Genomic DNA, 15,115 nt, shown 5'->3' on the forward strand with positions numbered 1-15,115 from the left:
ACTTTTTATACCTTTCCTTTACCCCCAACAACAAACATTTTAGACCTTTCCTACCCCCAACAACAAACCTTTTTAGGCTTTTCAACAGACCTTTCCTACCCCCAACAACAAACCTTTTTAGGCTTTTCAACAGACCTTTCCTACCCCCAACAACAAACATTTTTAGGCTTTTCAACAGACCTTTCCTACCCCCACCCCACCCCCAACAACAAACCTTTTAGGCTTTTCAACAGACCTTTCCACCCCTACCCCCAACAAAAAAACATTTTTTAAGGCTTTTCAACAGAACTTTCCACCCCCAACAACACCTTTAGGCTTTTTCAACAGACCTTTCCTACCCCAACAACAAAACCTTTTGTAGGCTTTTTCATAGACCTTTCCCTACCACCCCAACAACAAACCTTTTAGATTTCAATAGACTTTCCTACCACCAACAACAAACCTTTTTAGGCTTTTCAATAGACCTTTCCTACCCCCAACAACAAACCTTTTTAGGATTTCAATAGACCTTTCCTACCCCCAACAACAAACCTTTTTAGGCTTTTCAACAGACCTTTCCTACCCCCAACAACAACAAAAAAAGTAGCTTGTAGGAAACCTCCTTAGGCTTTTCAATAAACCTTTCCTACCCCCCAACAACAACAACAAAAAAGTAGCTTGTAAGAAAACTTCTTAGGTTTTTCAATAAACCTTTCCTACCGCCCCCTTACCCCAACCAACAACAAGAAAGTAGCTTATACGCTTACTCCCCGAGTAAGCCACGATACAACGCACGACCAGGCATCTAAATAATATAATTCCTTCATTCCCATTGGCTCGAATGATCAACTGCAATTATCTTCCCCGTCAGCGGAGATGTAACCACGTAATGCAACAGGATTATCAGAAGCCATTACGATAATTACAGTAAAAAAATTATTTATTAAACGATAGGAAAAGTAAAAGTGATGCTTTCGAGAGGTCAATTAAGACGTGATTATGGCTATAAAAACATAAGTATTACCTTCATTACAAAATGTAATTGTTATTGTTCGTAATTATTATTCATAATACTTTTATTACTATTAGCACTGCTGAAGCACTGCTAATAAAAGTATTATTGTTATTACAGAATGTAATCATTCTCCATAGTTACTATTATTATCATTATTATTATTATTATTATTATTATTACAATTATTATTAGTACTTCTGACAGAATGTAATGGAAAGTCACAAGAGAAATGTCGAGAAACTATGATAAAAATATAAGTATTATTGGTATTACAAAATCTAATTATTCTCCATAGTTAATATTATTATTATTATTATTAACACTTCTGAGAGAATGTGATAGACTCTCAAGTCAAAAGAGAAACATTACAGAGAAACCAACGAGTAGTTATCAAGTACGTCAATTTTTAAGTTTTAATAAAAAAACAGCATCAAATAAGCATAGCAATAATTGCAAAACAGATTTTGAGAAGTCAAGAATAATATAACGAAATATTGTAACAACCATTGTTAAAGAAATGTATGTAAAAACTAAATCCCTACTTGACTAAAAACAGCCTGTTCCTCATAAAACCTTACCTGGCCTTATGCCAACGATATCTCTCGTTTCTTTGAATTACCTATCAAAACCAACCCCCTAAAAAAAATAAAAAATGCTCTGAAGTTTCTAAGGCACAATCGAGTTTTCTGTACAGTATAATGCTGCATGAAATTCTCAGCCATGGCCCAGAACAATTTCAGCCAAGCCGCCCCACCCCCCCAAAAAAAAAAAATAAATAAATAAAAAAAATAAAATAAAAATAAATAAAGACCTTGACGTGCAAACATATACAAACAAACTATAAGCTGTAAGTACCGCCACTTAACAAAGTCGTTAGTACCACTCAGGGAAATGCAAGTGGTAAAATATATCAAACACTTTGAGTAAGAGAATTCTCTCTCTCTCTCTCTCTCTCTCTCTCTCGTCTCTCTCTCTCTCTCTCTCTCTCTCACACGCACACACCAGTAACTAGAATTTTAATAAGTGTTCGAGAAATGTCTAAAAATTCCTGCATGTCAGTCATTAGCATCATCAGCGTAGTAGTAGTGTAGTAGTATAGTAGTACTGTAGTAGTAGTAGTAGTAGTAGTAGTAGTAATAACTAATAAATAATAATAATAATAATAATAATAATGAACTGATATTCAATAGAGTAATTTAAACAAAAAACTACTACTACTACTACTACTACTACTACTAATAATAACAATAATAATAAAAATAATAATAATAATAATACTTTGTAAATTAATCAGATATAATAATCCACTCAATACTGTGATTTAAATAAACAAATGAAAATACATCCAGAACTAATAATAATAATAATAATAATAATAATAATAATAATAATAATAATAATAATAATAATATTTCGGAAGGCGACCCTCTCATAGAAAGGTTTTGTTAAAAATGGTTGCCACTTCAGCACTATTAATTTTGTAGAGAGTTTTCTCTATTTTTCTGAAGACGGCTTCTCGTTGTTGCTTAGACTGGCGAGCAACGCACCAAAGGGCATGGTAAAATTCGGTTGAGTCATTTTGGTTTATTATTGCTTATACAATTCTCTCTCTCTCTCTCCAACGCGACGTTTCGTCCTTATCCTGGATAACGTACCGTGGATCAGGACGAAACGTCGCGTTGGAGAGAGAGAGAGAGAGAGAGAGAGAGAGGAGAGAGAGAGAGAGAGCGAGAGAGAGAGAGAGAGAGAGAGAGAGAGAGAATTGTATAAGCAATAATAAGCCAAAATGACTCAACTGAATTTTACCATGCCCTTTGGTGCGTTGCTCGCCAGTCTAAGCAACAACGAGAAAGCCGTCATCAGAAATATAGATAAAAATCTCTACAAAATTAATGGTGCTGAAGCCGCCACCATTTTTAATAATAATAATAATAGCTTATGAAAACAACCACAAAACATCCAATACAGACGCCATTTACTACAGAGCCAATGCAATCTTTAACGAGCAAAACAACTAGTGATGATTAAGACGAACCGCCGCTCGCTCACTCACTTCGGCAGACCACATCCTATTAGCACACCTTCGTCAGGCAGGTAATCCCTTTTATCACCGCCGATATAATACATGAGGGGAGGGGGAGTGAGAGGGAGGGGAGAGGGAGGAAGACTCTTTCAAGACTTTCTCCGCTGATGCTAATGACAGCTGTGTGGTCTGTGTGTCGTAAGATATTCTTTCCCGAACGAGTTTTGTTGCGTAATTAATAATAATAATAATAATAATAATAATAATAATAATAATAATAATAATAATGGTTTGTTTGTTTGTATGGTGTTTTGACGTTGCATGAAACCAGTGGTTATTCAGCAACGGGACCAACGGCTTTACGTGACTTCCGAACCACGCTGAGAAAGTACTTCTATCACCACAAATACACATCTCTCACACCTCAATGGAATGCCCGAGAATCGAACTCGCAGCCACCGAGGTGGCAGGTCAAGACCAAACCGATCACGCCACTGAGGCGCTTTAATAATGTTGGTGATAATCATAACAGTGCTAATGATAGTAAAAAATAATGATAAAAATTATAGTAATAATAATAAAGATGGTGATAATAATAACGCTTATATAGTAAAAAATTATAGTAGTAGTAGTAGTAGTAGTAGTAATAATAATAATAATAAAGATGGTGATAATAATAATGCTAATATAGTAAAAACAATAAAAATTATAGTAATACTAATAATAATAATAATAAATAATAAAAATTGTGATATTAATAATGATGATATATTAAAATAATAATGATAACAATTATAGCAATAAAGATGATGATGATGATTGTAATCATAATAAAGATAGAGATGGTGATGATGATAATAATAATAATATTAATATCATTATCACCATCATTTCCATCTTTATGATGATTAATATCATCATCTTTATTACTATAATCTTATTCATTATATTATTATTTTTACTATCATTAGCATTATTACTATCAACCATCTTTATTATTATTATTGTACTATTGTTACTATTATTATTAAGGAAAGGAAGACATATTTCAAAAGCTAAAGCAATTCTTATTAAACAACAATCTCTACAATTTTATATATATATATATATATATATATATATATATATATATATATATATAAAGTAATGGGTACGCCACTACCAACTGTAGACTAGGGCAGGTGTGGGCAAACTAAGGGGAAGGGGGGGGGGGGGGGGGGAATGTTGGTAAAATTTTAAGTGAGAGGTGAATTTGTCTTCCAAGTGTGTTTCATGTGAAGTTCCTACTTTAAATTACAAATATTTTTTTAAATGACAACCTAGTTATTTTGTATTTCAAATAAACGCATTTTTTTCATATGAATCTTCTACAGTAATTCAAGAAACCAATAAAAATTCATTGCATTTCTTCTTCAAAAAGCCTTTTATTTTGTCTATTTTAATTGTCAATTATTTTACTCTTTGTACAGAAATACAAGTTTTTTGCCTATATTAAATTCATCATTCTACTTTTTGTATAGAAATAAAATGGAATATAACATTTTAGCCAGAGGCAAAGCGCTGGGACCAATAAGGTCATTCAGCGCTGAATCGGAAACTGACTTAGAAAGGTTTGAAAAGTGAAACGGGAGGAAAACCTCAAAGCAGTTGCACTATGAATCAATTGTTAGGAGAGGGTTGGAAAGTAAGATGGAAGAACAAGAATATGAACGGAGGTACGGTAAAAGGAACGAAAGGGGTCGCAGCTAGGGGCCGAGGGGACGCCATAAAGAACCTGAAGTAATACCTAAAGTGCACCTCATGATGGCACTACCCACCAACCCCACCGCCCCCGGAGGTACTCCACGATTTTAGACACGCAGTTGTCTAATTAACGGGCTGCTTTATGAGCAAGAGCCCGTGCTGACCAGTTCAATAAAAAAACAAGAGTTATCTAAACCAAGGGCACCATTCTCTATCAACACTGTAGCCCGTATTGAAGTATACTACCTATTTCGAGTCGAATTCGGCAGCCCCCTCTTTCTCACCCTAATGAAAAGTTCCTCCGCTGTCACATCTGCCAATGCCACTGGCGCCGAATATAACCAGAACTGGAAAAGGGGCATTTTTGTACACTGGAACAAATGAGTCCTTCCCCCAGTGACAGCCGCATTCAGATCGGAACTCGGGAAACCAATACGCGGGAAAAATTACTCGTCGCGTTCTAGAGAGAAAATACGCGAGAAAAAAATAAATGGTCGCGTTCAAGAGAGAGAAAATACGGGGGGGGAAATACATGGTCGCGTTAAAGAAAGATGAAGTACGCGGGAAAAAATAAATGGTCGCGTTCAAGAGAGAGAAAATACGAGGGGAAAATAAAGGCCGCGTTCAAGACAGAGCCAAAATGCGAAGGAGAAACGTCACTCGAAACGACATCCCATTTGGCAGCTCCAAGCTATATTTATCAATATGCAACGTTCGTTCATTGCTATGTCTATTAATACGTTAGCTCACAGTGACGATTTTCTGGTGATTCATTAAAAAAAAATACACTTTCATATTCAAGGAGCATTAATGTATCTTGACGTACCAGGTACGTTAGGATATAAATAATACTTTTGTAAAAGGTTCGTGCACTTTCCCTGCGCAAAAACCGAGATCAACGGGAAAAAAAGGGGGTGGTAAGGTCGAGGGTTCATCTCCTAAAATTCTTCTGCAATAAAAACAAAATATCTGTTTTATTTACCGTTTTCCTCTGGGTGTCAACGTCCATCCTCAGAGACAAAGGCAATCTTATTTATTTATTTTTATTTTTTTCCTATATCCGCTTTTTTTGTCTTTTTGAAGGCTGGCCTAGATAACACTTGAAATGTCACAGTTTAATCAATCTCAATAAAAACACTCTAATATACCAACTGCTCTTTAACTCATTCTCATCTAACGTGTGGTGGGAAATACAAAATACATAGCACAATTCTATCTTCTATCTTTTAAAATCGCGAATTCTGAATATACGTACAGATTCTCTGAGCATCTACATAATTTTTTTTTTTAAATACATCCAGCTACACTCTGACATTAACTTCAGCAATTACCTTCTTTAACCAACCACCTAACCCTCACCAACAACATAAAAAAACTAGTATATCCTATACTCCCCCAAAACTAAAACAAACCTAAACCCAAAATTCTAAAGAACAAATAAAGACCAAAATCATCAGTCTCTCTTTCTGGTACAAACTAACCAGTTCTCGGGACGGGACGGAACCTTGAAATGTAAACAATACCACCATTAATGGTGGGAAGTCTTGCCAGAAAGGAGCTCTTTGGTATACGTTCATCACCAACCCACACACAAATCGATATCCGATGCAAATGATTCTCCAGTGCCGTTACAAAGATGAATAGTTAATTCTGGCATGAATTAATAATTCAGGCATGATACTAAGATGAATAGATATGTAGTTCTGGCCTAAACAGATAGTTCTGGTTCCATTCAGGATGGTTGCAGATGTTCTGTTATATAAATATGCCAATGTTAATATTATGGATTTCAGTTCTTGGTCATTTAAGAAGCTGTGACGTATTTCCTGTGACGTATTTCCAAACTGCTGCTTGCTTACACACTGGCCACTAGTTTTAATGCTTATTCATTAAATGTCATCTTCATTCTACATTACTTCTTTTGGCTAAATTCTACGATTCATGGTACAATATTTCTTGGGCATTTCTATTTATCTTTCTTCATTTACTGTATCCTTGCTTTTGCTACTTCAAGAATACACACACATGTATATACATCATATCACACATGGAGCTGTTACAGACAGTGGCTAGAGGCAGCAGACAGAGAGAGAGAGAGAGAGAGAGAGAGAGAGAGAGAGAGGAGAGAGAGAGATGAGAGAGAGAGACGAGAGAGAGAGAGGAGGAGGAGAGAGAGAGAGAGAGAGAGAGAGAGGATGGGTTGGTCATGTGAACACCTGTAGCTGTAGTAGCTTGTACAGTATACAGCGACAGCATGAAACACCTGGATGAGGGCAAAACAGTAAAGCCCAGATAATCATGTGGAAGGCAACAATGAAGACATGGTCCAGACTAGAATTTAGTCACAAAAAGGATACAAGAGAGAATTCTGTTAATAAAAAAAAAAGTACAAGACAGAATTCAGCCAAGAAGGCATATGGCAGAATTCAACCAAAAATGGGACATGGAAGAATTCACCCACAAAAGAAACACGACACAATTCTGGCAGAATTCAGCCGGATAAGAAACACGACATAATTCTGGTAAGAGCTCAGCCAGAAACAAGACAATTCTAGCAGATTTCAGTCAGAAAAGAAACAAGACAATTCTGGCATAATTCTGCCAGAAAAGAAACATGACACCATTCTGGCAGAATTCAGCCAGATAAGAGACATGCACTTAATTCTGGTAAGAGTTCAGTCAGAAATGAAATAAGAAAGAATTCTGACAGAATTCAGCCAGAAAATTAACATAACACATTTCTGACAGAATTCAGCCAGAAATGAAATACGCCACAATGCAACCCGAACAGGCAAAAGACAGAAGTGTGTAGAAAGTACACTTCTTGTCTACCAAAGCATTCTTATTGTTATTCCCAAGATTGTTATATCCCTTCCATTGAGACAGTTATTGATTTTATACATGATGATGTCGTGATAATACATGCCAGCAGCATTCTGCTTTGTGATTCCTAGCCACAATGTATAAGAAGACATGGCCGCCATTAATATTAGCTTCTACTGTTTTCCCTGAAGAAGGGATCTCAAAATGTGTTCAATATTAGGATTACCTTTTACAAAAATCAATCTTTTCACAGTTATAAGGACATCCTAACAATAGGGTCTGTTAACAATGAAAAATGAAATTTTAAAATTTCACAAATCTGGAAAGCACGACCGACACAACAGGCAAGCAGTTGAAACCTACATGTTATTCTGGGATATACTGGTTGATCCACAGCTCACAATTAATGTACTGTACAGTACTTATGAACTACAGAGACACCGTGGACCTGGCAATAACATTAGAAGATACAATAATCGCTTCAGGCCTTGATGTGATACTAACACCAAACTATGGTAGTATAATTTGATTTGATTTTATAGGTTTTAGGCATAATGCCAAGCACTGGGGCAACTAAGGCCATTCAGTGCTGAAACAGAAATTGACAGTGAAAAAGTTTGAAAGGTGTAACAGGAGGAAAGTCTCACAGCTGCACTAAGAATCAACCGTTAGGAAAGGGTTGAAAGTAAGATGGAAGAAAGCTAATACGAAAGGAGGTACAGTAAAAGGAATGAAAGGAGTTGCAGTTAGGAGCTGAAGGAAGGCTGCAAAGAACCTTAAGTAATGCCTACACTGCACCGCATGAGTTGCATTGATGGCACTACCCCTCTTCATGGTACGGCAGTATAAGGATACATCCCAACAATAAGAACAAGTACCTGTAACTTATCTCAGCAGTAAACATCCTGACTTTGACAAGATGTTACAAAATGACATTACCTAAGCTACAAAGTCTAAATCTTGTACCAAAGGGTTAGCTGATACATTAACATCATCAGCAAAGGACATGAAAATTCAAAATAAAGGTTTTTTTAATTATCTATAGAAGATCAATAATTCTGCGTCAAGTAAACTAAATAAGCCAGTATACATGCAGTACCACATTTTGTGGCAGTTGGGAACAATTTCCCCATGTCTTTTAATCTCAACTCCACTGTACAGTAGGGAGGACCACCACTAGTTCAACTTGATCTGGCTACAATTTAATTAACATGGCGGCCACCACAAGTTCAACTTGAACTGGGTGCAATTTCATTCACAATCTTTCAGGGAGCACTATGAGTGATTTCATTAAACTATCAATAATAAAAACACTATACTGGTAAAAACTAACTGCAATGCATGTGCCATTTCTTGGCATTAACAAAGTGTGTTGCAAGTCAGAGCTTTGCAGTATGGAAAGTAAAGGGAACTTCTGGGACAACAGTATCGTTAGCAGGCAATTTTTAGCTCCAAAACAAATACAGCTTTCATTAGAAACTGTATAAAACAAAAACATTTACAGATTACCCCTAACTTCCACTGATAACACAGCATTTCTGAAAATTAAGCACATTTTGTCTTGAATGTGAAGATAACTGTCTAGTTCCAAATCTTTGGATACAGGACAATTATGAGGCCAATATAATTGAAGGTCATAATTCCCAATTTCATGTCCACATCATGACATTTTAAAATTAGTTACACAACTTTTGTACTAATTCAGTTTCAAGATGCTTCCTCTTAACTGATGGATGCATCTTTATTAACCTCCACAAATTTGAGTGTGTTCTCCAGCATAACTGTCACATGAATAAAGAGAATAACTGGGGCATGAAGATCATGCAAATGACCTCAGACGTTAGGATCATTTCATAAGAGAATACAATGACTGGCCAGTTGGTGACATTAGTTTTTCCTATTGGTATCTGTATTAAGAGGAAAGATATGTAACCAATACGTATTACACTTTGTCTTATTCAGCTGTTGATTTCCAACTGCTTTTAGTTTCTGTAATTGCACAGGTCAACATGGAATATTCAAAGAGTAAGTTTAATGTATATCCTCAAAAGATTTGATGACAGTCAAGCACACAACTTTGGCAGACAGCATGACAGATGCAAGAACACTGTAACCAGAGTACAGTACAGTATCTGGTACTAGTATTATCATGCAAGCAAACAGAATACAGCAACTGACCCCTAATAAAAGTATACAGAACAACTGGTGCGAAGCTCCCTTCAAGTACGCTATGCAGTATAATTTGCACGACCACTATACAAATATACAGAACAATTAGATCTACCATCATCACATTAACACAGTAGGCAGCATGCATGTCCTGTGAATAGCCACAGCCCAATCTTGCCAAAAACGCCTGGACTGAAGATAGGTAACCAATTAATTAATTGATCTCTTTCAGAAGTTTTCAAAGGAATCCTTGTTGTGTGAGAAGCCACCTTACACTAAAAGATGGTGGTCTACCCAGACCCAAAATTGGCCTTGGAGATATTCTAGATCAAAAGACCTGAAGGAAAGAAGTTTATTTATAATTCCAATGACAAAATTTCCAAAGTAGACATAATAAATGTTCATGTAATTGTATCTATAGATATGGTGTATTTGTTCCACTACATTTACAACCAAGTGAGGAAGTCCTTTATCAGCCTACATCATATAAGATTAGGTTAAGAGATGTTAGTTTAGGTTAGGATACACAGATTCAAGGTGGCATTCCAGTATTCTTATGAAACACTTCTCCCATAACAAAAGTCACCTCATGAGGGATTTAATGTACTGCACTTTTCCACTATTACCATTTATAGTACAGTATTGCTACACAAGCAAATCATGTATTTATTCAACCTGTTTTGCATCAAACAGCCCTAGTTTTCCTCTGTGATCCCCTTAGACTGGGATGACCATTTGACAAACAAATGGTCAAAACCACATACTAGACAGTAAACATGGATTTACATGATTCATGCTGAAAATAATACAATTAAGTTTGAGCAGTTTAAGCACACCATAGATGAAAGAATAAATTCAAATACTCTAAGCAAATATATTTGTGGTGAACAGAATCCTGTAAAAAATCTAGCAAATAGCCTAACCTAATATTAGGTGTTAATAACCTAACCAATAAATGCCAGTTAACCCGCAGTGTTTCGACAACTTTAGCAATTTACTATATGCCTAACAAGGATTTCAAAATGTTGGCGATAATGATTAAAATATCTAAAATAAGTTTGTAAGTCTAAATAAAAATGGAGTATTTGTGCGAGTTAATGAGTAACGATCAAGTTTCTGGTCTCTGATAACAGGATTGGTCCACACTGTCAATATATTTGTTATGTTGTGTGCAATTCAGTAAAACTCTATCTATATTTTAAAACAGCACCATGAATGGCAAAAATAGAACCTTAACCTTCCTTTTGTGAAGCACTGGATCAAACATTGGGCAAGGGACCCAGGGTATGACACCACGTCCTAAATCAGCTTGATGTGAGGTTAGGTTATGATACAATTTATCTTTCAAGCACTTCCCATTTTCTAAATGTATGAGAAATGATAGTGGTAATTTATTTTCTTTATTTTACAGGTACTGTATCAGGGAAAATGAATGTTGTGTTTAAATACATGGACACTACCATCTCAAGACAATGCAACTGTTCCACTTTGAGTTCTCAGACACTGAGAGGTATTAGCTGCTTGTACTCCATGCACAATTACCAAGCACTCATGCAAGTTTTTTTTTTTTTGACATATAACTACCTATTGTTTTCAACCACATCAAGCTTCATATACTCCGATGATGTTTTTCTAGCGCTCATTATATTTAGTTTAACAATACCTGCCCTATGAGAGAACTGCCGATGGCGATAGCATCAAGTTTAATATTTTTAAAAACAAAATACAGGCTACAACACAACTTTATTGATCTCGAAGTGGCATAATCCTTCTGCTAAATGTCTCTCCTAACTAAATCAAATTATCAGTAATGAGACAATAGCTGCCTCCCAACCTAAAGATAAGGAATATATTAAGTGTAATGCTATGGGGTGTACATAGCTAGAGCAAGATGAGTTTCTGTATTGCGCTTTTATGATGTATGACAGTCTAGGTTTGGTTAGGATATGCTGGGGGGGGGGGGTTCAGATGGGAACCAGCATCTAGGTTAGGATAGGTTTCAGAGAGGTACGATTAAGTCACTGGCCTTGTGACAACTTATCCTGTGTGTTTTGAAATTGATACTCAATGAGGAGATAATCCATGTATTTTCCTGACTGCTTATCTTGTCATTTATGCACTTAAAACAACTTTGGCACAATTCACTCATTTTTCTGCATTCCCCCCATCCATGAAAACCCAGAATCTAATTGGGCCACCCCCTATATAGCTATAAGCTTTATTGGAGTGGAGAAACAAAAAATAAGTGATTTACAGCAACAAAAATGGTAAAAAATCCATGAGATGTGAGACAAGGAGTAGTAAAACTATCGTGCTAATAGGGTAAAATACTGAATGGCCGGCCTCTACTGTAGCGCAACCAGCTTCCCGAAAAAGTACTTTAACACGTCCTGTAACCCAGGATAGACATTAGTCAAGGGTTAATCTTAATAAGAGCTCCGGCCGATTTTTTGTATAAATGTGTTTATACCTTGAAAGAAGATACTAAGTATGTTCTAAGGAAGAAGGAAATTAGTGGCGGAAAGTCCTATCGGTGTAGAAAACACAACTTAAATATTTGTACCTACAGAAAAAACAGTGTCCTTCATGTTGTTGTCTTTCTCGTATCACCTTACTATGCTTAATGAGCTTCCTGTTCGTTCGTTTGTGTGCTGCGCAGTCTCAAATTGTCATGGGGAAACCACACCTTCCGAATGACGTCACGAAAAACACTCCACCCAAAAAGTGACATCATTATAGACAATATCCAATCGTAAATAAGCACGTTTCAGTTTTCTCTGAAACAAAAGAAAGCTCAGTGTTTTCAGCCAATGACAATATTTAATGTTACCAAGTGGTTAATTTTTTCGGCAAATAAACCTATTTTCTCCAATTAAGCGTTACTTGCACTAGCGCCATGGCCGAATTAGCAGGACCGTGTACAAGCTCCGATTTTGTTGCCCAGGAAAGTTTCCCCACAGTGTGTGAAAATTGCTACGTGAATTATAGAGATTTCACAAACTATTATTATGGGCAAATAGAAAGGCTCGTAACTTTTGCCCAAAATCACGGATTAATCAAGAGTGAACACATTTGCCCGACGTGTAAGGAAAAGTGCCGTCTTGACTTGAACAAAAAAGCCTTTCGGTGTGATAAAACCTATGTAGTGTCAAAAAAAAAAGAGAAAAAAAGTGTAATTTTTTTTGTCTCAATATTTAAAAACACATGGTTCTCAAAGTCTCACGTAGATATTGAAACTAATCTAACATTTTGCTTTTTTATTTTCGTATCAGATTGGTTTTCTTATAAGTTTGCTAATTTTGAGCTTCATCTCAGCGATCCCACCATCAATGATTGGGCTTCATTTGTAGGGAAGTAATAGTAAATTGGGTATTTAGGCGGTCTCATAAAATTGGAGGGGAGGGTAAAATAAAATAGTGGAAATTGACGAATCAAAATTTGGGAAGAGGAAGTATAATGTGGGCAGAATTATAGAGGGTCAGTGGGTATTTGGGGGAATTTGTAGGGAAACTAGGGAGTTCTTTATGGTTCCTGTTGAACAACGAAACACTGAGGTTTTGCTTGCTGTCATTAAACAGTACATCGAACCAGGAACAACAATAATTTCCGATTGCTGGAAAGCATACGATTGCCTGAAAAACGAGGGCTACAAACATTTACAGGTCAATCACAGTGTCAATTTTGTTGATCCACAAACTCGTGCCCATACCAATACGATAGAGAGACGGTGGAGAGATGTCAAGAATTTAGTCCCAAAATATGGCCGCCGTAAAAAACATTTTGTTGGATATTTAGCCGTTGCATATTTCAAATTGCACATTCAAGACCCCTTACGAAGGTTTCACGCCTTTGTGAAAGCTGCTGCTGAAGTCTATCCTCCACTGTAAGGTAAGCTATTTCCTGTATATATTTTGATTATCGTGTGAAATATGCTGCAGTATTGTCTCTCAGTTAGCCTAATCGCTGCTCAAATTTTTCGGAATTGTCATGAAGTGTGCAGGGAAGGTAGTGCCCTTAAGGTCGCAGGGGGGGCGAAGCCCCCCCCCCCCCCCCCGCTAGGCCTAGGTAGGGGTACGGCGCTCTAGGTTAGGTTAGGTGGTTTGTTTGGTTAGCTAGTGCCCTGGAAATCACTTTTCTCCTGCTCCCCCCCACCCAAAAACCCCGGTTCCCACTGGGGTTCCCCAAGATTGTTTGATGGGAACAAGGGTGTAATTGCTTGATGCCACCAATATTAATGATCAGTTTAAGCATAATCAATAAAAAATACATCGGAAAAATATATATTCTAATGCAAACAAGAGACGGAGCTCTCCTTTAGATTTACCTAGTCAAGAGCCAGCGTCCATCGACGCAACACCTAGAGACCGCTACTTTGCTCCCGAAGTAAGTTCTTTCTCCCAAGTCACAAATTAAGGCCATAATTTCCGATTTTAGGGAAGGTGGTCGCGCTATGGTAGAGGTGGCCATTCGGTATTTTACCGTTCTTCTCAGCTTTATGTTTTTCACAAACAAGACAGCCTAACCAATCTGAATAGGTAACAGGCCTACTAGGTATATGGGCTCCAGTTTACTGACTAGAAATTCACGTCATCCTTTACATCAGAGTTTTATCGAAAAAACAAAACATTCAGGAGACCTATGGCCGTATGACGCTAAGCTTGCCCTGCTAAGCCTTACACAACCACCCTGTGGGAAAGTAGCCTGGGTGAACTGGGCTACCTACAGGAAATGCATAGCCATAATCGCAGTACGTGGACAAAATAGCGCTACTAACAGCTCGAAATCTGGAGTGATTATCCACCCTAATGTATCAGGGCAAAACGGAAGCTCCCATAAGACCAAATGCCCCTTGGAACATAACAAATATTGCCAACGACAGACTACGTCTTCTCGTAAAGGGGGCGGATATGAGATGTCAACAGAAGTGAATAAGGTGAATTTCCCAAGCACAAAAACGTCATTACAACATACTCACCATGATTACCAGCAGGGAAACGTCTCCAGATGACAGAGGCTTACTTCACAGGCAGTATGCGACGATTACTTCGGTAAATTTAGTGATTTTCTGAGGGCAACGAGCACTAAATGAACACAACTAAGAAATACGTCGAGAGACTCTTCTTTCTTTGTCACAGGTCTGCCAACATTCCCAAAGTTTAGGAAACATTTTTGACTAACGGTGAAAATAACGTGATAATGTAATCTCATGGTAAATTTATTCCTTTAGTTGTATCAGATAACATAAATATATTTTTTTTCTTAAACATAAAATAAAACGTGTATTTGTAATAAATTTTAGCCCTCAGTGATTGCTGACTTATTTTGGAACAATGAAAGAAAGTCGTCTTATTTTATAAAGAATT

The 15,115-nt window shown here is 36.8% G+C and overlaps 1 protein-coding gene across 1 annotated transcript in view; it reads right to left on the reverse strand.

Moving 5' to 3' along the window:
- LOC135203641 (protein brunelleschi-like) overlaps positions 1-14,889 on the reverse strand; it is a 204,698-nt gene extending 189,809 nt beyond the window's left edge. The window contains exon 1 of the mRNA XM_064233482.1: positions 14,728-14,889. The gene's annotated coding sequence lies outside the window, so the exon portion shown is untranslated. The remainder of the gene's footprint in view (positions 1-14,727) is intronic.
- Positions 14,890-15,115: the final 226 nt, after the last annotated feature.

The sequence above is a fragment of the Macrobrachium nipponense genome, chromosome 36 (assembly GCF_015104395.2).
Source record: "Macrobrachium nipponense isolate FS-2020 chromosome 36, ASM1510439v2, whole genome shotgun sequence".
Classification (NCBI taxonomy): Eukaryota; Metazoa; Arthropoda; class Malacostraca; order Decapoda; family Palaemonidae; genus Macrobrachium; species Macrobrachium nipponense.